Below are 24425 nucleotides of genomic sequence, written 5' to 3' on the forward strand. Positions count from 1 at the left end.
TTTTCTTCCTTCTCTTCTATCCCTGCAGCATAAGTGGTAAATTGGCCTAGAATAAGGTCAGTACAGCACTTGGAATCACTAATGACACAAAACAAGAAAGTATTAAGTAATCACCATGGGTATTTTAATTTTCAAATTGTTTTTCATCTTCTGTCTCATTCTGCACAGCAACCTATATGAGCTTCCTAGGGCTGCCACATCAAAGTACTCACAAACCAAGTGGCTTAAAATAATGACAATTTACTGTCTCTCAGTTCTGAAGGTTACAAGTTTGAAATGAAGGTGTCAGCAAGGTTATGCTCCCTCTGAAACCCGAATGGAATCCCTCCTTGACTCTTTGTAGCTTGTGGTGATTTGCTGGAAAGCTTTAACATTTTTTGGTTTATGGCTGCATCACTCCAATCTCTGCCCTCATGGTCACATGGCATTCTTCCCATCTGTCTCCTCATATAGCCATCTTCTTACAAGAACACCAGTCATATTGGATTAGAGCCTCACCTACACCACTATGACCTCATCTTAATAGATTTTATTTCCAAATAACATCACATTCTGAGGTGCTGGGTCTAGAACTTGAATATAATCTTTTTAAGATGGGGACAAAATTCAATTCATAAAACAACTTTATGGGTAACATTTTCTGGAGATATTATTATTAACGGGTTGAAAGAGTTTATCAGAAATTTCTAGACCTACTGTCCAACCTCCTCATTCTGTGCATAAGAAAACAGAACCAAAGAAATGAAATTACCTCCTCAATGTCACATGGCAGTGACAGATGTAAAGGTAACAAATGGGAAGTGGCAGGGTTCTCTGGTTTAGTGAGGGTCATTTCAGTGATTCCCCTCTGTGGATTCAGCAAGTTTGTAGCCTTCAAATATACCCTTTCCAGATGTCATGCTTGGTGAAAGAAGAAGAGCATTCTAGATAGAGGAGAGCAGGTGGTCAGATGAGAGGTTCATAAGCAGTTATCGTCCCCTTCTTAGAACTGACCAAAGACAAATCTCAGGGCTAGCCCACAGCTCTGGACATATATGCTTCTCCCTCCCATCATGTATTTCCCAGGGGACTCACAGGACATGACTGCTTATCAGTGGCACTACTATGATACCAAACAACTACCTAGGGATCAGACATATTCTCCTCTCAAATGCAATATTTCTGACCTAGCTGCTAACTTGAAACTGCTACTTAATAATCCATCATTTTCTTTGCATTTTCAGTCCACTATATCTGCACATATAATATGCTTCTCACTATACCTCTAAGAGATAGAGCAATTATTATTTGAAAAATGGGAAAAGGAAGATCAAAGAGGCTAGGAGGAATGCACAAATTTAGAGCACAATTTAGGAGCTGGACTACAATCCTAGAATCTCCCAACCTACAGAGTCCCCATTGCTCTCCCCTACCTACTGTGATATGGCCTTTGAAATTGGGGAAAGGAATAGTCATAAGATTTCAGAGCTGGAAGGAAATTAATCTTATTAAGTAGTACAGAAGGGAGAGTGGAGGACAAACAATTCATAAGATGTACACTAAAACATCAAATAATTGTCACTGCTTCCATATGATCTGTGTCAGTTAATAATTTCACGTTTCCAGTGTAAGAGAAATATAAAATATGCACACGCTTAGGAAATAATACAACACCTATAAAATTCTTCAAATGAAAAGTCAAGATTTACCACACTCACTGGCTCTGAAATAATTTGGAAGCCCTGCAATCACCTTTTTTGTGGGTTAAAAGGTGATTTTAAAAAACTGCCATCCTCCACAAAATTAGTCTCTACCAAATCTATTTCCAAAACAATCAATAATAATACATTAAAAAAAGAATGTCTGAGAAATAATAAGGACTGATAAAGCCCATCATGCCAAGAAAACTCAAGCATGACCTTTCGAGCAATACCATTTGTTTAACTGGCACTTTGTATGATAAATAACTTTTAAATAAATGAATGCAGGCCAAAAGTGATAAAAAGAACAGTATATGAACATAATTTCAATGCAGATCCTTACTTTGGCTTTCAAAACAATCAAACCTTCACCTGAAACAACAGAGCCTCAATTCAAGGAATTTATCATATAAATGATAAAATATTTTGAAATGTCAGTGCTGGATCCAGAAATCATCAAAAGAAACATTAGATTAGCAGAAACTGAAAAACTTGCTGACTGCAGCAAGAACAGCATGATAATCCACTATCTTGTCAAATTATATTACTCTCTCTGGCATTAGTATCCCATCCTCTGAAACCTGTCCAGATGCTGTAGCAAACAGTGAAACTGTTTTACTCAGGTGTATGTTTGCCTGTTTTTAAAGACTTCTTTACCCTCTGCTCTGCATTTATCTGTCATAATCTTTTAACATCAAGAACATGCTTGTTCCCCATATTATGTAATATTTATGAGGCACTCACAGCATGCTCGTTGCGGATAACCTGCTGAAGATCTGTCATCTCTATACCCAACCTTCGTGACCCTGAATCCCAGAGAAATCAATCAATAAACAACAACATCAATAATAAAACCTCTTAACAGGTATTGAGCTTTAGCTTTGTGCCAGGTATTATACTAAGTGCTCATAGGAACATTTTCATCTGCACAACAAACATGAGATATATTATAATTATCCCCATTTCACACAAAAGAAAACCAAGACTCAGAAAGGTTAGGGAACATCCTCAAGACCACGCAATTGATATATACCAAGGTCTTTCCAACTCCAACACTTTATGAACAGCACTTGACCCACAGACGGCACAGCCTCACCAGTTACCTTTCCTCAGTGTGGGCTGATGCAATAGATATTGCAGTAGAGTGAAGATATCCTTTCTTTATTCAGCATGTTGTGGACACTCCTCTATTGAACTGAATCACTACACACAGCAAGCAGACTTAGGGAATGGCTGAAAAGTTCTATGATACAAATAAATGATATTATAGAAGAAATATAATGAAGTGGAAAATGTGAAAAGGAAAAAAGCAGATTTCAAGACAGGACTAATGTGCAAAATAAAGTTACCCTCTCTTGTTTATTATATTCTAGGTTTTTTCTGAATTATTTTTCTGTATTAATTCATTGACCCCCTCACCACAGCTCTATTTATTTGCATATATTAGGTATATTTGTTTTCTATGGCTGCTGTAGCAAATTTCCACAAACTTAGCAGGTTAAAACAACATAAATTTAATTTTTTTATTGATATAAGTGACTATTTGTTTTTAATTCCAGTATAGTTAACATACAGCATTATATTAGTTTCAACAGACATTTATTATCTTATTCTTCTATAGTTCAGAAATCTGAACCAGTTTCAGTAGGCTAAAATCAAGGTGTTGGCAAGTCTTTATTCCCTTCTGGAGACTCCAAGGGAAACCTGTTTCTTTGATCTTTCCAGCTTCTAGAAGCTGTACACATCCCTTAGCTCTTGAACCTCTTCCTCCATCTTTAGAGTCAACAATGTCTGTCCATGTCTTCCTCACACTGTTATTCTTCTGGCCAATTTTCTCTTCTACTTTTAAGGATGCTTACAATTACAATGGGTACATGCAGACAATCCAGGATACTGTAATTTATGCTCAGCTGATTAACAATCTTAATTCTCCTGTGCCCTATTACCTGACACAACCACAGGTCCTGGGAATTAGGATGTAGACATCTTTGGGAGTTATTATTCTGCCTATCATAGTTGGCCTTCTGACCCCCAAAGATTCATATCCATCACAAGACTTTACACCTAGTAACTCTCACTGTCTGAATTTCTCTGTTGGAGCTACTGTTATTACAACTCAGGAGACAAAGAGATTAATAAAGTGCAAAAAATGGAGCCGAGGGAAAAAATGCAAGGCCTGTAGGTAACTTACTATACATCCTGGCCTCCTCCTCATCACTCACTGCATAAAGCATGATTCAAGGGAGGACAGTTGACTCATAATGAGAAGCTCAGATTTGATGAAAACCATAGGAGGATCCAAGAAAAGCAAATGACATAGGTAAATCAAAACTGAATTCGTAGGCTTGTGTGGAATTGAAGAAAGTGTACAGAGAAGCAAGTTCAAGTCCCATATTCAAGATTTACAGCTATATCAACTTGGAATAGTCTAATCATCCCCCTGACCCTCAGTTTCCATATCTATAAAATAGAAATGAAAATAATGCTCATGTGTTTTGCAAAGTTGTTATAGGATCAAAGTACATGGTTTTTGTGAAAAGTAGCTTGGAAATTATAAAAACCCATAATGGGAAAGGAAGGAGGAACTTATCAGTAAAACAGCAGCTAAAATGGTCCAGCCAGGTAAAGGTAGAAGTTGCAGATAGGTGAAAGGTAGGCTGGCATTTGAGTAGCTAAGGAGAATAGGTGATTTTTAAAGATCTCAACATTGAAGCTTCAAGAATTTAATTAACTCTTCTGCAATAAATGGTAGAGTTTTAACCCTTTAGCTCCAAACTCCATGCTCTTTTCTTTATCTACATTGCCTTATGAAACCAGAGATTCAAAGATTTGAGACAGTGATCAGGAACAGGGATGGGGAGCCTGAATATATGAATCAACAACTATAATTGAGTGTTTTATCTGTGCTGGACACTGTTCTAAGCACAGATCCCCCCAACATCCATGTAAGGTAATTGTCCCCTTCTTTATAAATGAAGAAACTGAGGCATCAAAAGGTGAAATGTAACATGAGGATTATACACATAGTAAATGTACAAGCCAAAATTTGAATCCAGGCACTATGGCACCAGAATCTGTGTCCATAATGACCAGGATACACTGCTCCCAAGCAGGTGTGCACATATATTCTACCAGACTACCCTGCTATCTCCTTAAATACTACCCACACTCCTACACCCATTATACAGGATCATGTACATAACAAATGCTTGTTACATATTTATTAAGTTTGGAAAAGACCTTGGAATGCAGTACTATTTAGGGTCATGATTAGGAATGAGGAAGAAGCAGACATTTTGGGTGATGGGGTGTGGCAAATCTAGAAGAGACATGGTCAAGAAGGTGCCCAGGTTAAAGGGACTGGCTGGATCCTCCTACGTTGAAAGAAGTCTGGGAAGGTAAAGGGAAATCAGGCAAGAGAAACGTGGGGCTAAGGAAGCCATTTGGTGACCACATAGGTTATAAGTTCCTCATGATAATATGTTGACCAGTATCTCTAATTATGTCCCCCCCCCCAATCAAAGCTGAAGAAAACAGTTAGCATTATTAGAAACAAACTAAAATAGGGGTACCTGGGTGGCTCAGTTGGTTAAGCATTGAACTCTTGATTTCCACTTAGGTAATGATCTCAAGGTTCGTGAGATTGAAACCCCCAATCGAACTCCATGGTCACGGCACAGAGGCTCCTTGGGATTCTCTCTCCCTCTCTGCCACTGCCTCTTCCTCTCTCTCAAAAATAAATAAATAAGCTTTAAAAATAAAAGAAACTAAGACAAATATAGTTCCTTGATGATATTCTGGGAAAGAAAATTTTTCAAGACATATTCAGGAAAATACAAGCAAAACAACACTCAATAATTCTAACTGTTAATACAATACATCTTTACCAAGACAGTCAGGTTTAGTTTATACTGCATTTAATTTTCAATTTGTAATATGTCAATCTGGGAGGCTTTGTTAGAAACCAATGAGGTGAGATTACTCTAGCAATTACCCTCAAATAATGGATTACTGCATTCAACAAACCTGTAAATAAAAAAAAAAAAAAATGCCTTCCTTTTCATTAGAGGGAATGAACTATAGAGAAAAGAGGGAATTTGGAACAACACATTGGAAAAGCTGATAACTTTAAATATATTCTAAGATTTTATGTCATAGGTTTCTAGAGACCTTTATAATAATCCCACAAATACACTTACATTAAAATAAGGGGCGCCTGGGTGGCTCAGTCGGTTAGGCGGCCGACTTCAGCTCAGGTCATGATCTCACGGTCCTTGAGTTCGAGCCCCGCGTCAGGCTCTGTGCTGACAGCTCAGAGCCTGGAGCCCGTTTCAGATTCTGTGTCTCCCTCTCTCTCTGACCCTCCCCTGCTCATGCTCTGTCTCTCTCTGTCTCAAAAATAAACGTTAAAAAAAATTAAAATAATAATAATAATAATAAACGGCAGCACTACTCCCTCCAGACAACCTCAGCTTCAGCATTAAGACTTGTAGATGGACAGATAAATGTCCTTGCTGCTCTAATAATACTTACTCAACATGAGGCCTGCAGCCAGCTGAGAACCTAACACAACTTGGTTATTTGACTTTTCATGAAAGCAGTGTATTTTCTCTCTTCTGCTTCCATTTCAAATGTCCCTTCTGTGTCAGTAGAAGCAGGAAAGGAAGGCCCTTAGAAATTGCAGTTCTGGAAGTGAAAGCTTAAATACTCCAGGCAGACATTAATTTTTTAAGAAAATCTGAAATTCCAACTCTGTGACACCCAAGAAAATGGTGAGGATAGTTCTATGAACAAATACACAACCTCTGAAACCTCTACAGTTGTCTCCACAAAATAAAAAAATAAATCTCACATGCTGCCCAAAAGTCATTCTTTGGTTTTATTCAATAAGTTTGTATTCATCTTTTACTAGATGACCGGCCCTGAGGATAAAGCCACAATGATGAACAAAAAAGAAAATAATTTTTGCCTTCACGGCAGAGAGTGAAGATAGACATTCATGTAATAATTACACAAGTAAATGTAAAATGGAAACTGTTGTGACTTAAAAAAACATCCCTGTCAAAGTAACTTTGAGCTGGGGCCTGAAAAATTAGGTGGAGGTGACTAGGGCATGGTGGAGGTGGGAGTGCTGGATAAGGGGAGTCTTCCTGGAAGAGGAGACAGCACCTTGGAAGGCCCTATAGCAAGAGGAACCACAATGTAGTCAAGGAACTGAAAGAAGGTGGGAGTGCACAAAATGCCTGGGGGCTGTGGCAGGAGTCAAGCCTGGAGAGACAGGCAGAATTAAACTATGCTAGGCGGAAGATTTGGGTTCTTACAAATGCAATGGGAAGGCATTAAAGCAGATGTTGATAGAGAAAGTATAATAGAAATCAGATTTACATTTTGAAAAATCACCCTGGCTGACCTATGGTAAACAAATGGGGGGAGACGAGATAAGGTCAGAAATAAAGTGGTGGCAGTAGAGATGGAAATTAAGGGTTTTCTGAACTTACATGATATGCATACACAGTACTTGCACAAAGCAATAAATGGCAGTCTCTTAATCTATATGGTTGGCTTTGTCAGAAGAAGAATGCATGGTAAGGATCAGAGCATCTATGTTGGTTAAAAGAACAGAATTTCAAGTCAGGCTTCCTGGCGTAGAGTCCCAAGAAAGCCACCGTGTACCCTTACAAGTTATGCAATCTATGTACCTCAGTTTTCTCTTCTGTAAAATGGGGATAATAATTCAGATTCCACAATCCCTTCAAAATCCTCACAGTCAGATGTTTTTGGAAATATCACAACTTTTTGGATTTTGGAAAGGTATGAGGTTTTACTAAGTATTGTGTAACACTTGCAACAAAGTCTTGGGCCATAACCCAAAACCAAACCATTGATATGTTTTGAAAGCAAAATGTGTGATTATTTATATTACATGGTATAAAGACAATAAGTAGACTTACGTCAGTTCAGATCAGGTTTTGCCACCAATGAGTTTGCACCAATGTTGCAAAAAATTGTATGTTTTTTCAGATTCTTTTGAAATTCAGAATTGTACATAAGGGACTGTGAACCTGTAGTAACTTTCTGCTAGGGCTGTTATGAGGAATAAATGAATTATTATTTGTTAGCACCTGGCACAGTGCCTGGCACAAAGTAAATGCTAAAAAAGCATTTATTTATGAAATAAATAAAGCTCCAGTGTACAAAACTAGCTAGCTGCATGAATTTAGGAATTCCTAATCCATAAAAAGCAAGGACTGTCAAGGATGACCTCTGAGGTCCTTCTAGTTTTCAAGTTCCATAAGACCCCAAAATGTCTTGGGGAATGTCTGTTCCAAATGCTTTGTGGGAAAGGCAGGGGTGGACCCCAAATCCACTGCTGACCAGGTACAGATAATGCTATAACAATGTTACACCCTGCCCTCCCACCTCTTCTATCTCCATGGGCAGCTCAGTTACACTCAGACTTCATTTTGTATTTACCTCTTCTCCAATAGTATCTCACCTCCATGCTCCAAGATCTCAGCCTGTACAGCTCCTTACCCACACCAACATCACATGGTACTATTACCACAGGTTCAGTTGTGAACCTAAGCTCCATAATCACCAATATGAACCATCAAGCTTCCAGAAATAAATAACTCTTCAGCCAAGCACGACCTTTGCCTAAAAAATGGAAGCCAACAACTATCCTCACCCTGCTTCCCTTCAAATGTATTTGGGAAAATTAGCGTCAAGGAATCCAGCCATATGACTTTGGAAGAGTCAGAAACTTAACTGCTCAAACCTCGTCCTCTTACATGCAATACTAGGAAAATTAGAATAGAACCTATTCTACTTTATTCATATAGGTGCTATGAGGGTCAAAGTAGGTGATTCAAGTAAAAACTACCTTACAGGGTAGAGCTTATTGGTAATACTATCCATTGCCTTAAAATTGAAATATTTTCTGCATGAGAGAGATGTCCTGGTAATTGATAGTTCCCTCAGAAAAATTAAAATCTGCATTTTCACTGTTTTATTAAAGAAAACAATCAAACATTTGTTGAGGACTTACCATATGTCAGACCCTATTCTAGATACTTTACATGTGTTATTTAATCAGAAGACTTACTTTCATGGACAGTATCATCACATGCCTTATTCAGTTACTGTTTCTTGGTCTTTATTTCAAGGAGAATACAGTTTGATGAAAGTCAAATTCATTTATGAGAGATTGTCAGTTTAGAAATAACAACCTCTTAAATCAGTACAGCGCTTGACATTTTATAAAGGGCTTATTCAGTCACTGTTGCACTTGATTGCCCCAACAAGACACAATTATTAGCCCCATGTGACAGAGAAAGAAACTGAGGTTGAGCTAACAGCATGACAACTGAGGAACCCAGAAATCAAACCCAGGACTGAGTGTCTCTGGGATGCATGCTCTCAACTGCTGATCTCTACACAATCTCTGAAGTCCTGCCTGAGAAGGACTGCTGCAGCAAGATTTTTAATGAACAAATGCTAAATTTCTTTGTTCAGATCATTTCTACAAACTATTTCATTTGGAAGGACAATAAAACAGCATGAGACACAACAAAAGTAGTTTCATTAAACTAGTACAGCAAATGCAAGCACAGAGAAAGAAAGAAAGAAATACCCTAACGGTCACTTGCCACATGAAAATGAAAAAGAGAGGCTTTGACCATGATGCAGTTCTCTGCCCTCTCCTTCAAGGTCCTCTAAATAACTCTGACCTACGCATGGTATGTAAAGTTCTAAAGCAGAAGGAAAATCAACCTCAGTTTTTCCTCATCGAAACCATTTCCCTCCCTGTGTCAGAAGGTACTATGGAAAGCCACAATGCAGACTAAATAGGTTCTTCCATATTTCTAAGTGCTTTTTTCCATTGCTTTTCCTTTTTCTCTACAATGAAACAGAAAAGCAATTACCACTCCGTCTGCTCATCTTGATACTCATGCTTCACTGAGCTAGAAAGAAGAGGAAATGGGAATGGGAAATCTAAAACCAAAGACCTAGAGCCAGGAGAAAATGAACAAAGTTTTTAACTGAATGAGATTTACATGGAAATCTGCAGTTAAAGTTTCTATCTAGTCCATTTCGGAGAAAAACCTAATTGCATCTGATTAAGGCAAGACAGCTATGGATTTTTTTTTCAGTAATAATTTTAAGATTCTAGGAGTCTAATATTAAGTATACCTTGCTTATATAGTGATTTATACTTTGCAACAAACTTTCACATACATTATCTCATTTATTTCCTAAAACAGTGCTAATTCTTTAACCAATCATTTGGATTTAGAACTTAAAAGGTTTTTGAGTGCCTACCAAGTTCTCCTCATTGTACCGAATGATTTGCATTCATTGTCTCTAATCCTTAAAACAACCTGGCAAAGTAGGCACATCAGTCAGAGTCCCAGCAGAGTTTGAAGTCATCCTACAAGGAATTCGGTCATAACCTGAGGCTAGCAACAGCAGTCAGGAACTCAGAGAGATTGCAAATGGCAACAGGAGCCATGGCAGTCTGTGAAGTTAAGCAGTCAAACTGTGTGATGCAGTAAGGAAATAGCCAAGGGAACAGAAACTCTGAACTCACTTTCCACACGTACTTGTACCTTCCACTGGCCACTGAAAGAACACAACTGGAACCAGAGGACAAAGGATCCCACTGGTGCAACCCATTTGACTGCCTGGCACAGAGCAGTCTGGAAAAGGGTGAAAGAGGTACATCTAGATGTGGAGACACAAGTTATTCAGCACAATCCATTCCTTTTTGTCCCGATCATCCCCTCCTCTGCAATCCAACTGAAGACATGGCAAATCAAAATGAGATGATGTCATTTCAGTCATCTAAAACATGAGGAACCATTGGTGCTTTTCATAAAGATATTAGAGTAAAGGAAAGGGGGAGATAACTATGTAACTCTTAGAGTTCCTGTAGTGTCTATATTTGAGCATAAAGCCTAAGTTGGTGAGCATAGCAGCCAGCCTTCCTCCACCACCACTGAATGCTCCCCTGACCCATTCACTGCCTGCATCTCAACTGGATGATCTCCTTCACTGATATGGTAACCCAAACCTTTATCCCTGAAGGGTCTGAATTCTTGGAGGCTTGTCTTTTGGGTTGCTGCAGTTGTCCACTTGAGACGGGGAATCTGAAGGACTCCATAAAAATCTGCTTTTGTTCTTTTCTTGCTTCTATTCTTCTAGGGGCTGCATCTACTCCCCACTTTACATATGCCTCATAGTGTCCTCCTGGTAAGGGACAAAGAGTTAATGATTTCTTTAGGATAGATAACATCTAAGGAAGAACCAGGTGAGAAAGACGGGAGAAAGCTATCATATGCAGATTCCAGACCACTGGTGCTAGACATCTCAATGCCAAGGCTCTCTAGCTCCAAGAAATAATGCCTGGGCTCTCATCTTTGTTTTAGCTGGTTCCTGGATGCCTGAGGGGACATGTAAACGAGACCCCCATCCTCAATAAAAATCCCCAGACCCCAAAAAAGACAAGACTCATGCTGCTTTCCTTTCTAAGTCTCCCAGACACTCTGTCTATATCTGCTCTATTTCTTCAATAAACTCTGCTCTTACTTCCTGCTGCTCATTTTTTATTACCACCTTTCGCAAAGCCAAGAACACTCCTGGTCCCCGGATCCAGCACAGGTATAGATGAACTCCAACTGCCAGCATCACACTGAACAGGACTGTTGGGCAGGAGGCACCACAGTGGATCTCTTTAGTCCCACACATAGTCCTCTTCCCTCCATTGTGTAGAAGCAACCCATTTCCCCCAGTAATCAGGATCACTCACCATGCTGAGTACAGTGAACTCTTCTATTTTATTGTTCAGCAACAGGAGCACATAATGGCCAGAGGCAGTTTTGGCTTCCAATTCACTAGAAGCATGACTACATCCCATTTGGATGCATTCTTTCTTTGAGCATTAGAATCTCTGGGACACAAAGAAGAAGTTCTTCCCACGGATTATTGGGTGAATTTGTATCGGGTGTATTTGTAAGTCAGGCCGCTTTCACCTCCCTTACCAAACTTTAGTCTGGCTCCTTTGGATGTCCTTCTGACACCTGAGCTTTCATTTTTCTCTCTGCACTAATTTTAGCAAGAACACTGCTAAGTTAGTTTAGCCATAATCCCCCTTCCCCCTGATGTTTCCTCTTAGTTATGTTCCATCAACTGTCCCTCAACTTGCTCCTTGGCTATTAATTTCTACTTTTCCTTATTGTGTTCTAATTTCTCTCCCCTACTACAAAACCCCATTGTAGCATTATCTCTTAAATAAAATATTCCTCACCACCTTTAACAAGTATCATAAATAATTTTGTTCTTGGATAGTTTTCAGAACTTGGCATTGTGGCTAAAAAGGATGACACTGTATCCGTGGTTTTACAGCATACAAAATACCACATCAGGAAGGATAACACTCCAAAATTTGTAGAGTATTATCATCCTACTAGTTTCAGAATTGAGCTTTCACCAAGTCAGTCCACTATTCTGTTAAGTAGCTGCATCTAGATGATGTGGCACAGGATAAAACTAATGAATTCCATAGACATGAGCTGACTAAGGCACACTTTTTGTTGGAAAATGTAATCCTGGGTCAGAGGTGATGTTGGGATACCACTGTGATGGCAGAAGAGCAGAGAGCAGGGAAAGTATATATACACATAAAATGTGTCTTTATCCTTTGAGTATAAACCAAAGTCCCCTCCATGAAGTAAGAGTTCCAACATAATGAATCTGTGACAAAATAGCCATCTGTTCCCTTTAAAAAATGGTCACATGTAGCAGGAAGTTTAGCATTAGCTTCTGTTGTGGGCAGGTGGGACACCAAGTCTTTTTGAGAAGAAATCTAAGTTGTTGAGCTCGTGAATAATAATCCCTCCTTGCCCTTTAGCCATTTGGACAGGATCCCATTGAGCAAGTACTGGCACATCCACAGAATGGGTATCTTGACCACCTCGTTACCTAGAGCCTCATCCACAGAGGATGATCCATGCATTAACACAGAATACAAACATCTATATTCACTCCAGAAAAGTTCATCCACATACTTCTCTCCCAGAATTCTGATGCCTGAAGAGTACCCATGTCCACTCTTCAAACTTAACCTGAAACCAATGAGCAAGGATGGCAATTGACATAGTTCATAAGTCATCCTCCCAGAGTACAGAACAAGCTAGAGGAAGATAAAGACTATATCCAGAAGGCAAAGATATCCTACTCAGTAGATGTCACTGCCCCTTTTCCCATATAAGGAAACTGAGACACAAAAAGCTAGTTTGCCTGAAGTTACACAGCTAAACAAGGAAGCTGAGATTCAAATCTTCCTGTGCTCTTCTCTAGGCCATTAACACCACATGGAGGAGTAGGAAGCCTCTCAGATTCCTGTCAAGGAGAATTAGGTTCATCTGAGAAACAAACTAATTACCAGCTTAAATTTTTTTTTACATTGGTAAGTAAAATCCAAAATTCCCTCCTGTGGTCATTAAAATTAAATCTTAAGGATTATGATGAGCAAGGAATTCAAAGAGCTTTATTAGCTTACTCAGTGGAATGTGTTCTTAAAGATGGCTTCACCTCCAATTGTTGATCCTCACAGTTCCTATATTATAGAAGTAAAATGTGAGCAACATTAGTAATTTTAAACTTTCTAATAGACACATAATCAAAAACAAAAGAACACAGATGTCATTAATTTTAATAATATACTTTATTTAACCAATTATGTCCAAAATAATCTATTTCAACATATAATCAATATAAAAATATTTGTGGGGTTTTGGTATTCTTTTTTTTAAATATTTATTTATTATTGAGAGACAGAAACAGAGCATGAGCATGGGAGGGGCAAAGAAAGGGGAAGACACAGAATCTGAAGCAGAATCAGAATCTGAAGCTGAGCTGTCAGCACAGAGCCCAATGAGGGGCTCAAGCTCACAAACCGTGAGATGATGACCTGAGCCAAAGTAGGATGCTTAAATAACTGAGCCACCCAGGCGCCCCTTTATATTCTTTATTTAATCCCACGTCTTCAAAATCCAGTGTGTATTTCATACTTATAGCACATCTCAGTTTAGACCAGCCACATTTTCCTAAGTATTCAATAGCTGCATGTGGCTAATCCATATTGGATTATACTGCTCTAAAGGTAAGAAGGTTGGCTGGCCGTGTCTTCTCAATGTCTCTCATATTCCTCATCTTGAAAATGGATACTCTTGGGCACTCTTGGGAATAAAATGAATAATAATAATAGTACTAAGAATAACTAAGATTTGTCATGTGACAGGCACCCCTGACTCTTAGAAAACTTATAGCATTTAATTCTTATAACAAAATATTTAAAAAATCAAGACGAAAAATAATTAAGTATCTTGCCCTAGGTTATAGCTAGTAAGTAACAATTTGAACACTGGCAATGTGATTTCAGTGCCTGAGCTCTTTGAGAACAATAAAAATAACAATAATAGCTACGAAATATTGTATTTTAATACCCAGTAAGTTAACAGAATTGTGATTCAAACCTCAGCAAGGCCAATCCTGCATTATTATGCAGGAGCCATTATTATGACTCTGTCCCAAGAAGTTTATAATGTTATGGGGAGAAAGAACATAGCAAGAAATAATCACAAAAGGCAGTTTATACCATGTAATATGCAACTAAAGGTGAACTCTACACAAGCACAGGGTAGTGATCCAGCAGTAGTGATCAATATGGGCTCTCATAAACAAGAAAGTCTTACAAGAAGGAGCTGGGTCTTTAAGTCCTATAAGGAAAAGATAGCATATAACCAGAAAATGCAAGCAGGGTCAGCTTCTGGACGTGTGACCTGCACAATCACACAGAGTCTTGTGATCAGAAGGGCCTCACATTTGCTTTAATGTTGACTTGAAAGCCTTAGTGATTTTATCTTTGAACTTGTGTTCTTTAAATGAAGTGTGTTGGGACAATGGAGAATGCTCATGAGCAGAAGAAAAAGTGCAATATAAGTGTCCACCTCCATTTCTTACCACTTCATTTGCATATTGCATTCACAATGCCCTATAAGTACAGAATTACAGTAGACCACAATGTATTAGAGTTCAGCAAGACTCAAAGTGAGTACAAGCTAAGTATGACCTGACTACAACTGAGTAAGCAAACAATTTTCATTGAGTAAGAGGCCACAATTTTCATTTGATCCAGAACTTGCTTTGAACACAGAGAAAAAGGATCATTCTATGGAACATGAAAGACCAATGAACCCTATCACATCCTTTCTTATTTGGTTACTTCCCTGTTTTAGCCAATCACTCACGCTGAAAATGAGGACATAGAAAAGGGAAAGATAGGGCTAACCATAGTTTGTTTTCCTTTCAGTCCTATCTTACTATCAGTATGACTACCACTAAGAGAATTGGTAGAATGTTTGTATATTAAGAAGTGAAACAATAATAGTTGAGTTCTGTGAAACATTTCCAGTGTTCTAATAAGCATATATGTGCAAAAGCTATGAAAAACTAATTGAGGGGCACCTGTGTGGATCAACTGGTTGAGCATCAAACTTAATTTCTGCTCATCATCCCAGGGTTGTGGGATCGAACCCTACATTGGGCTACATGCTGAGCATGTGAAGCCTGCTTAAGATCATCTCTCTCTCTCTCTCTCTCTCTGCCCCTCTCCCCCACTGGCACACTTGCACATTTGCTCATTTTGCTCTCTCTCTCTCAAATAAAAAAAATGAGTAATTTAGAACAATATTAAATAACAAATAAAAATAACCTGACAAATCAAGAGATAGAGACCATGGAGGAAAGGAAAAAGGTTTATATATTTGTACATATAATGATCCTTTCTTCTTGCTTTTGAACAAGGGTGACCACATTTTTATTGTGCAGTGGGCCTCACAAATTATGTAGCCAATCCTGATGGCAAGCATGGCATTCCCTTTCCTACACTTATAGCAGACATTAATGATTGCATATGGCACTGTTTCCCACTGAGCCCAAATATGACACCAGAATCCTTCTCAAAGCAGCGCTCCAAGAAGCAATCTAAGCAGGTGCATAAGTTAAATCAATGGCAAACCCCAAAAATCAAACTACACAGATAGTGATAGTATTCCAGACAAAGAAAACACTGGGTAGTGTGCACCAGGACAATGAATAAGGCAAGCCTGCTAACCTATCCGTAAACTATCAACTCCTGTTAATTTACTACTCCATCTCCAAATATTAAACAACATAACCAAAGTCAGCTTGACAGATGAGGTAATTAGATTCTTCTTTTGTTACAGAAATGGTCCACAATTTCGAGCTTTTTAAAAGTATGGTAGAGTAGAAACCCTTAAAAAATGTGTGACATAATAAACTGATCAATACTTGTATGGTGATTATTATACACCAGACACTGTTTTAATTGATTTGTGTATATCAACTCAATCCATGCAACAACACTATGAGTTAGGAACTGTGATTATCCCATTTCTGTATGTAGGGAAACAAGTCCACAGAGGGGTTAAACAACTAGCCTCCATCCATTAGCTAATCAATAGCACAGTCAGCAGTTGAACCAAAGCAGTGTGGATCTAGAGTTTGTCCTACTACAATCTCTAGAAGGAGTCTCTGCAGAAGGTGTCTATCACAAACATGGCAATGTGTTATCAAAGATGAAACATCTGAGGGAGTCTGTGCGGCGTGGTTGGTTAAGGGTCCAACTTTTGATTTTTGCTCAGGTCATGATCTCACGGTTAATAAGTCTGAGCCTGCATGGGGTTCTGTGCTAACAGCATGGAGCTTGCTTGGGATTCTCTCTCTACCTCTGCCCCATCCCCACTCATGAACTCTCACATGAACTCTCTCTCTCAAAATAAATAAATTAACTTTAAGGAAAAAAAAAAAAAGACACTGCATCTGAATGCCCCTGGTGGCATGGATTTCTTACGGTCTCTGAGGGAATGGCCTCCTTCCGGGTGGCAATCTTTGTCATCTGGACCCTAGAGCAGATCTACTCCCACTACCTCAAAAAGTGTCTGAGGAGCAATTTCACCCTTTTCAGCCCTTCCCACTCTAATAATAGCAGTTCAGTCTCAGCCCAAGAAACATAAACATCCAGGATAGCAGCTCAGCCAGACAAAATTCCCTCTATTCCTTCAATCTGTAAAATTACTTACTGGAACCTTAGAAGGGAAAGAGTTCTTAGAGATTATTTAATTCAGGGACAATAAAAAATTTATCCTGGGGCACCTGGGTGACTCAGTCAGTTAAGCATCTGACTACGGCTTAGATCATAATCTCACAGTTCATGGGTTCAAGCCTCACATCAGGCTCTGTGCTGACAGTGTGGAGCCTGCTTGGGATTCTCTCTCTCTGTCCCTCCCCCACAAAAACAAATAAACTTAAAAAAAAAAAAGTTTATCTTACATGCCCACTCTGACCTGATCGAATGGTGGCTGATGACAGATTTTGAGGCCATTTTGTAGCTTTGTAGGACAGAGTATGTGCCTGATTAGTAATAGGTAAAGGGAAGTAGAAGCAGAAATTCCTATGCTATTCTGGCAATATGGTATGGTACTTAAGAATAGGGGCTCTGGAGTTAGATTTCTAGGGATCAAAGTCTTGTTTGACTGTTCCCTGATGGTACAACCTTGACCTAGTTATTAAATCCCTCTAACCATCAGTTCTCTTATTTATAAAATGTGGACGATAAAACTATCACATAGGTTATGTGTGGAAGTTTAATGGAATAATATATGTAACATGTTTACTGAAACATCTAGCATACCCTAAGTACTTGACATATTATTATTATGTACTGGCCAAAAGTGATTCATGGTGTCTGGTATGGGTCCTGAAGGAGACAGGGACAGCAACACTGCCATGCATATAGCATTTTTTTTCTTTGTTTCTTATTTTTCTTTTTCAAGCTCTTATTTAAATTCCAGTTAGCTAACATACAGTGTAATATTAGTTCAGATGTAGAATTTAGTGATTTATCACTTACATACAACAACAGCCAATGCTCATCACAACAAAATTCATCACCCATTTAACCCACCTCACTGCCCACCTCCCCTCCAGTAACCATCAGTTTGTTCTCTATAGTTGAGAGTCTGTTTTCTGGTTTGCTAGTCTCTCTTTATTTTTACCTATATTCACCTGTTGTTTCCTAAATTCCACATATGAATGAAATCATGTGGTATTTGTCTTTCACTGACTGCCTTGTATCAGTTAGCATAATATACTCTAGTGCCATTCACATTGTTGCAAATGGCAAGATTTCATTCTTTCTTATGGTTGAGTAATATTTCCATTACACACACACACACACACACACACACACCCTATCTTCTTTATCTATTCATCAGTTGATGGACATTTTGTCTCTTTCCATAATTTAGCTATTGTTGATAATGCTGCTATAAACATCAGGGTGCATGTATCGCTATAAATCAGTACTTTTGTATCCTTTGGGTAAATACCTAGTAGTGCAATTGCTAAATCCTAGGGTAGTTCTATTTTTAACTTTGTGAGGAACCTCCATACTGTTTTCTAGAATGACTGCACCAGTTTGCTTTCCCACCAACAGTGTTAGAGGGTTCCCATTTCTTTGTATCCTTGCCAACAGCTGTTGCTTCCTGTGTCATTAATTTTAGCCATTCTGACTGGTGTGAGGTGCTAGCTCATTGTAGTTTTGATTTGTATTTCCCTGATGATGAGTGATGTTGAGCATCTTTTCATGTGTGTGATAGCCATCTGTATGTCTTCTTTGCAAAAATGTCTTTAATGTCTTCTGCCCATTTTTTAACTGGATTATTTGGGTTTTTTGGGTGTTGAGTTTAATAAGATCTTTATACATTTTGGATACTAACCCTTTATCAGATATGTCATTTGTAAATATCTTTTCCCATTCCAAAGGTTGTCTATTAGTTTTAGTGATTGTTTCCTTCATGGTGCAGAAGCTTTTTATCTCAATGAAGTCCCAATAGTTTATGCATACAGCATTTCTGATCTTGTTCCATCTCTTTAAATATACAGGTAGAGAAACTGAAGCTGTGGAAATTTGGGGACATTCCCTAAATCACATTTGTTATCTCTCTGAAAATTGAAGGAAGGCCCTCAAGAAACACCCTGTTGTGTCCCTGACTCTGCTCATGATCTGTGTACAAACCCAGGCATGTCACTGCTCTCTAGATTTCACCTTCCTCATACATAAACTAAAGGAATTAGAATCCAATTGATCTCCACAGAGAAGTCACTCCCAGAGAGTTCTGTGTTTCCATGCTGGAAGTCAAGCTATCCAACCAGCCTGATGGCAGGGCCTGGGCGGTGGACGGATCCGGACTGCATGGCAGCCCACCAAAAGTGAAGCTTCTTGTACTCCTGCTTTTATGTAATTTGGACTTAGCGTTGGTCAGGGCAGCCCCCCTACCAATGAAAGTACCTGGGGATTTGTTGGTTGGGGAATTGCCCACAACAGGCCCCTTGGGAAAAGAATCACTGGGGAAAGAAATAAGATTCCGCAGGGAAATTATGCGGCCCTACATCCAGCCCTTGCCACCCCCTATAAAGACACCTCTACCTAAAGGAAGGATAGCCCCATATATTTCCCAGCCAAGGAGAGGGATAAATGGGTTCGAAATCCCCAATCCAGCAACAAAGGAATGTATCTATGGATACAAGTTACTCCATATAAAACAATTACTCATAAACATAAGCAACCTTATTGATAAGAATGTGGTAATTGCAGGGGACTTTAACACCCCACTTACAGAAATGGATAGATCATCTAGACACATGGTCAATAAAGAAACAAGGGCCCTGAATGAGACATTGGATCAGATGGACTTGACAGATATATTTAGAACTCTACATCCCAAAGCAACAGAATATACTTTCTTCTCGAGTACACATGGAACATTCTCCAAGATAGATCATATACTGGGTCACAAAACAGCCCTTCATAAGTTTACAAGAATTGAAATTATACCATGCATACTTTCAGACCACAATGCTATGAAGCTTGAAATCAACCACAGGAAAAAGTCTGGAAAACCTCCAAAAGCATGGAGGTTAAAGAACACCCTACTAACGAATGAGTGGGTCAACCAGGCAATTAGAGAAGAAATTAAAAAATATATGGAAACAAACGAAAATGAAAATACAACAATCCAAACACTTTGGGACGCAGTGAAGGCAGTCCTGAGAGGAAAATACATTGCAATCCAGGCCTATCTCAAGAAACAAGAAAAATCCCAAATACAAAATCTAACAGCACACCTAAAGGAACTAGAAGCAGAACAGCAAAGGCAGCCTAAACCCAGCAGAAGAAGAGAAATAATAAAGATCAGAGCAGAAATAAACAATATAGAATCTAAAAAAACTGTAGAGCACATCAACGAAACCAAGAGTTGGTTTTTTTGAAAAAATAAACAAAATTGACAAACCTCTAGCCAGGCTTCTCAAAAAGAAAAGGGAGATGACCCAAATAGATAAAATCATGAATGAAAATGGAAGTATTACAACCAATCCCTCAGAGATACAAACAATTATCAGGGAATACTATGAAAAATTATATGCCAACAAATTGGACAACCTGGAAGAAATGGACAAATTCCTAAACACCCACACTCTTCCAAAACTCAATCAGGAGGAAATAGAAAGCTTGAACAGACCCATAACCAGCGAAGAAATTGAATCGGTTATCAAAAATCTCCCAACAAATAAGAGTCCAGGACCAGATGGCTTCCCAGGGGAGTTCTACCAGACGTTTAAAGCAGAGATAATACCTATCCTTCTCAAGCTATTCCAAGAAATAGAAAGGGAAGGAAAACTTCCAGACTCATTCTATGAAGCCAGTATTACTTTGATGCCTAAACCAGACAGAGACCCAGTAAAAAAAGAGAACTACAGGCCAATATCCCTGATGAATATGGATGCAAAAATTCTCAATAAGATACTAGCAAATCGAATTCAACGGCATATAAAAAGAATTATTCACCATGATCAAGTGGGATTCATTCCTGGGATGCAGGGCTGGTTCAACATTCGCAAATCAATCAACGTGATACATCACATTAACAAAAAAAAAGAGAAGAACCATATGATCCTGTCAATCGATGCAGAAAAGGCCTTTGACAAAATCCAGCACCCTTTCTTAATAAAAACCCTTGAGAAAGTCGGGATAGAAGGAACATACTTAAAGATCATAAAAGCCATTTATGAAAAGCCCACAGCTAACATCATTCTCAACGGGGAAAAACTGAGAGCTCTTTCCCTGAGATCAGGAACACGACAGGGATGCCCACTCTCACCGCTGTTGTTTAACATAGTGCTGGAAATTCTAGCATCAGCAATCAGACAACAAAAGGAAATCAAAGGCATCAAAATTGGCAAAGATGAAGTCAAGCTTTCGCTTTTTGCAGATGACATGATATTATACATGGAAAATCCGATAGACTCCACCAAAAGTCTGCTAGAACTGATACAGGAATTCAGCAAAGTTGCAGGATACAAAATCAATGTACAGAAATCAGTTGCATTCTTATACACTAACAATGACACAACAGAAAGACAAATAAAGAAACTGATCCCATTCACAATTGCACCAAGAAGCATAAAATACCTAGGAATAAATCTAACCAAAGATGTAAAGGATCTGTATGCTGAAAACTATAGAAAGCTTATGAAGGAAATTGAAGGAGATACAAAGAAATGGAAAAACATTCCCTGCTCACGGATTGGAAAAATAAATATTGTCAAAATGTCAATACTACCCAAAGCTATGTACACATTCAATGCAATCCCAATCAAAATTGCACCAGCATTCTTCTCGAAACTAGAACAAGCAATCCTAAAATTCATATGGAACCACGAAAGGCCCCGAATAGCCAAAGGAATTTTGAAGAAGAAGACCAAAGCAGGAGGCATCACAATCCCAGACCTCAGCCTCTACTACAAAGCTGTCATCATCAAGACAGCATGGTATTGGCACAAAAACAGACACATAGACCAATGGAATAGAATAGAAACCCCAGAACTAGACCCACAAACGTATGGCCAACTGATCTTTGACAAAGCAGGAAAGAACATCCAATGGAAAAAAGACAGCCTCTTTAACAAATGGTGCTGGGAGAACTGGACAGCAACATGCAGAAGGTTGAAACTAGACCACTTTCTCACACCATTCACAAAACTAAACTCAAAATGGATAAAGGACCTAAATGTGAGACAGGAAACCATCAAAACCTTAGAGGAGAAAGCAGGAAAAGACTTCTCTGACCTTAGCCATAGCAATCTCTTACTTGACACATCCCCAAAGGCAAGGGAATTAAAAGCAAAAGTGAATTACTGGGACCTTATGAAGATAAAAAGCTTCTGCACAGCAAAGGAAACAACCAACAAAACTAAAAAGCAACCAATGGAATGGGAAAAGATATTCGCAAATGACATATCGGACAAAGAGCTAGTATCCAAAATCTATAAAGAGCTCACCAAACTCCACACCCGAAAAACAAATAACCCAGTGAAGAAATGGGCAGAAAACATGAATAGACACTTCTCTAAAGAAGACATCCGGATGGCCAACAGGCACATGAAAAGATGTTCAGCGTCGCTCCTTATCAGGGAAATACAAATCAAAACCACACTCAGATATCACCTCACACCAGTCAGAGTGGCCAAAATGAACAAATCAGGAGACTATAGATGTTGGAGAGGATGTGGAGAAACGGGAACCCTCTTGCACTGTTGGTGGGAATGCAAATTGGTGCAGCCGCTCTGGAAAGCAGTGTGGAGGTTCCTCAGAAAATTAAAAATAGACCTACCCTATGACCCAGCAATAGCACTGCTAGGAATTTATCCAAGGGATACAGGAGTACTGATGCATAGGGCCACTTGTACCCCAATGTTCATAGCAGCACTCTCAACAATAGCCAAATTATGGAAAGAGCCTAAATGTCCATCAACTGATGAATGGATAAAGAAATTGTGGTTTATATACACAATGGAATACTACGTGGCAATGAGAAAAAATGAAATATGGCCTTTTGTAGCAACGTGGATGGAACTGGAGAGTGTGATGCTAAGTGAAATAAGCCATACAGAGAAAGACAGATACCATATGTTTTCACTCTTATGTGGATCCTGAGAAACTTAACAGGAACCCATGGGGGAGGGGAAGGAAAAAAAAAAAAAAGAGGTTAGAGTGGGAGAGAGCCAAAGCATAAGAGATTGTTAAAAACTGAGAACAAACTGAGGGTTGATGGGGGGTGGGAGGGAGGAGAGGGTGGGTGATGGGTATTGAGGAGGGCACCTTTTGGGATGAGCACTGGGTGTTGTATGGAAACCAATTTGTCAATAAATTTCATATATATAAAAAAAAAAAAAACAAAAACAAGTTACTCCAACCCCTAGGCCTACTTGGCCCCCAGGAGGCATTCCAGATGATAAATGGACCTGGTGGGTTAAGGTACAGAATGGTTCATTAGTTCCTAGGTATACACTGTCTCTCTGGGAGCACATAAGGCATGGGTTCCTAGGGCCCTCTTGGCTCCCTCCCAGCACCCCAGACCAAAGTGAATACTTTTGTTCCTTGTACCGCAAATGATTCAAAGGAACAATTAAGAAGTCATGTCCCTGTAAACGTTCCACTTGAGGTGTTGAGAGCTAGATGACCTTGAAAGGGCAGGAGGGAACATTACAAGAAAATAACTATGTTGTTCCTTAATGGGTGATTACGCAAGGGAACATTTTTAGAATTAGTAATGCCAGAAAACATAGATGACGCATGCTATAAGGAATTTGCTAACAAATGTAATGCCACGCTTGCCACAATAAAGCGGCCAGTCTAACATACTGCTGTTGTCTGGTTCATTTGTTATTTTCGCTGATGCCGTTCATACTTTGGGAACCCCTGGACTTGCTGGGGCTAGACTCTGGCATTTCCAGTGAGTGGGGACCAACCACTTGTACCTTCACTTCAGTGGCTGTTACAAACAGTAATTCTTTCCTTCCAGTTTTGACAGCTTCGGTGTGAACTAACCACTCGGGTGCTGCTTTCTCAGAACACATGTTCCACTTGTTTTAATCTCAAAATTCGGGTTTTTAGTAATGAAGGCCACAGTTGGACACCAAAAGATCACACAATTATTTTTTGAGCAGACCTCAGAAGGTCTATTAGGCTATGACCCACAGTGGTCACATCAGCTTTTCACTTCCTCTTGAGTCCTGGTCAAGGTAGTTTTGAAGTGCACTTCCCAACTTACCTCTCCAGCTTCTTCCCAAAATTCAGACTTTCTGGACCCATGATTATACTTTACAAAAAAACAAATTTTATTGAGGTATAATTGACAAATAAACGGATCTATGATAATACTTTAACCAACTCCTTTTTTTTTAATTGAGTTCAGCACAAATGGAAGGCCTCCTTCAAAATCTCAAGGTAGCATCTAAAACTGGATAAAATCCAGAGTTTTATTAACTTTCTGATAGGCATTAAATTCTAACTAAGCACCTAAATAATTGCATGAAAAAGAGAGACATATAGATTTAGCATTAAGCAAACACATATGTAACTACATTATATTTATAATAGGAATAAATACACATATCATAAAACACACATTTGTACTTAATGATTTTATACACATATTTTTTTTCAATATTTTTTTAAATATATGAGCCTTGGTGGCTCATTCGGTTAAGCTTCCAACTTCAGCTCATGGTTTGTGAGTTCAAGCTCTGCATCGGGCTCTG

Source organism: Felis catus, chromosome A2, assembly GCF_018350175.1.
Source record: "Felis catus isolate Fca126 chromosome A2, F.catus_Fca126_mat1.0, whole genome shotgun sequence".
Classification (NCBI taxonomy): domain Eukaryota; kingdom Metazoa; phylum Chordata; class Mammalia; order Carnivora; family Felidae; genus Felis; species Felis catus.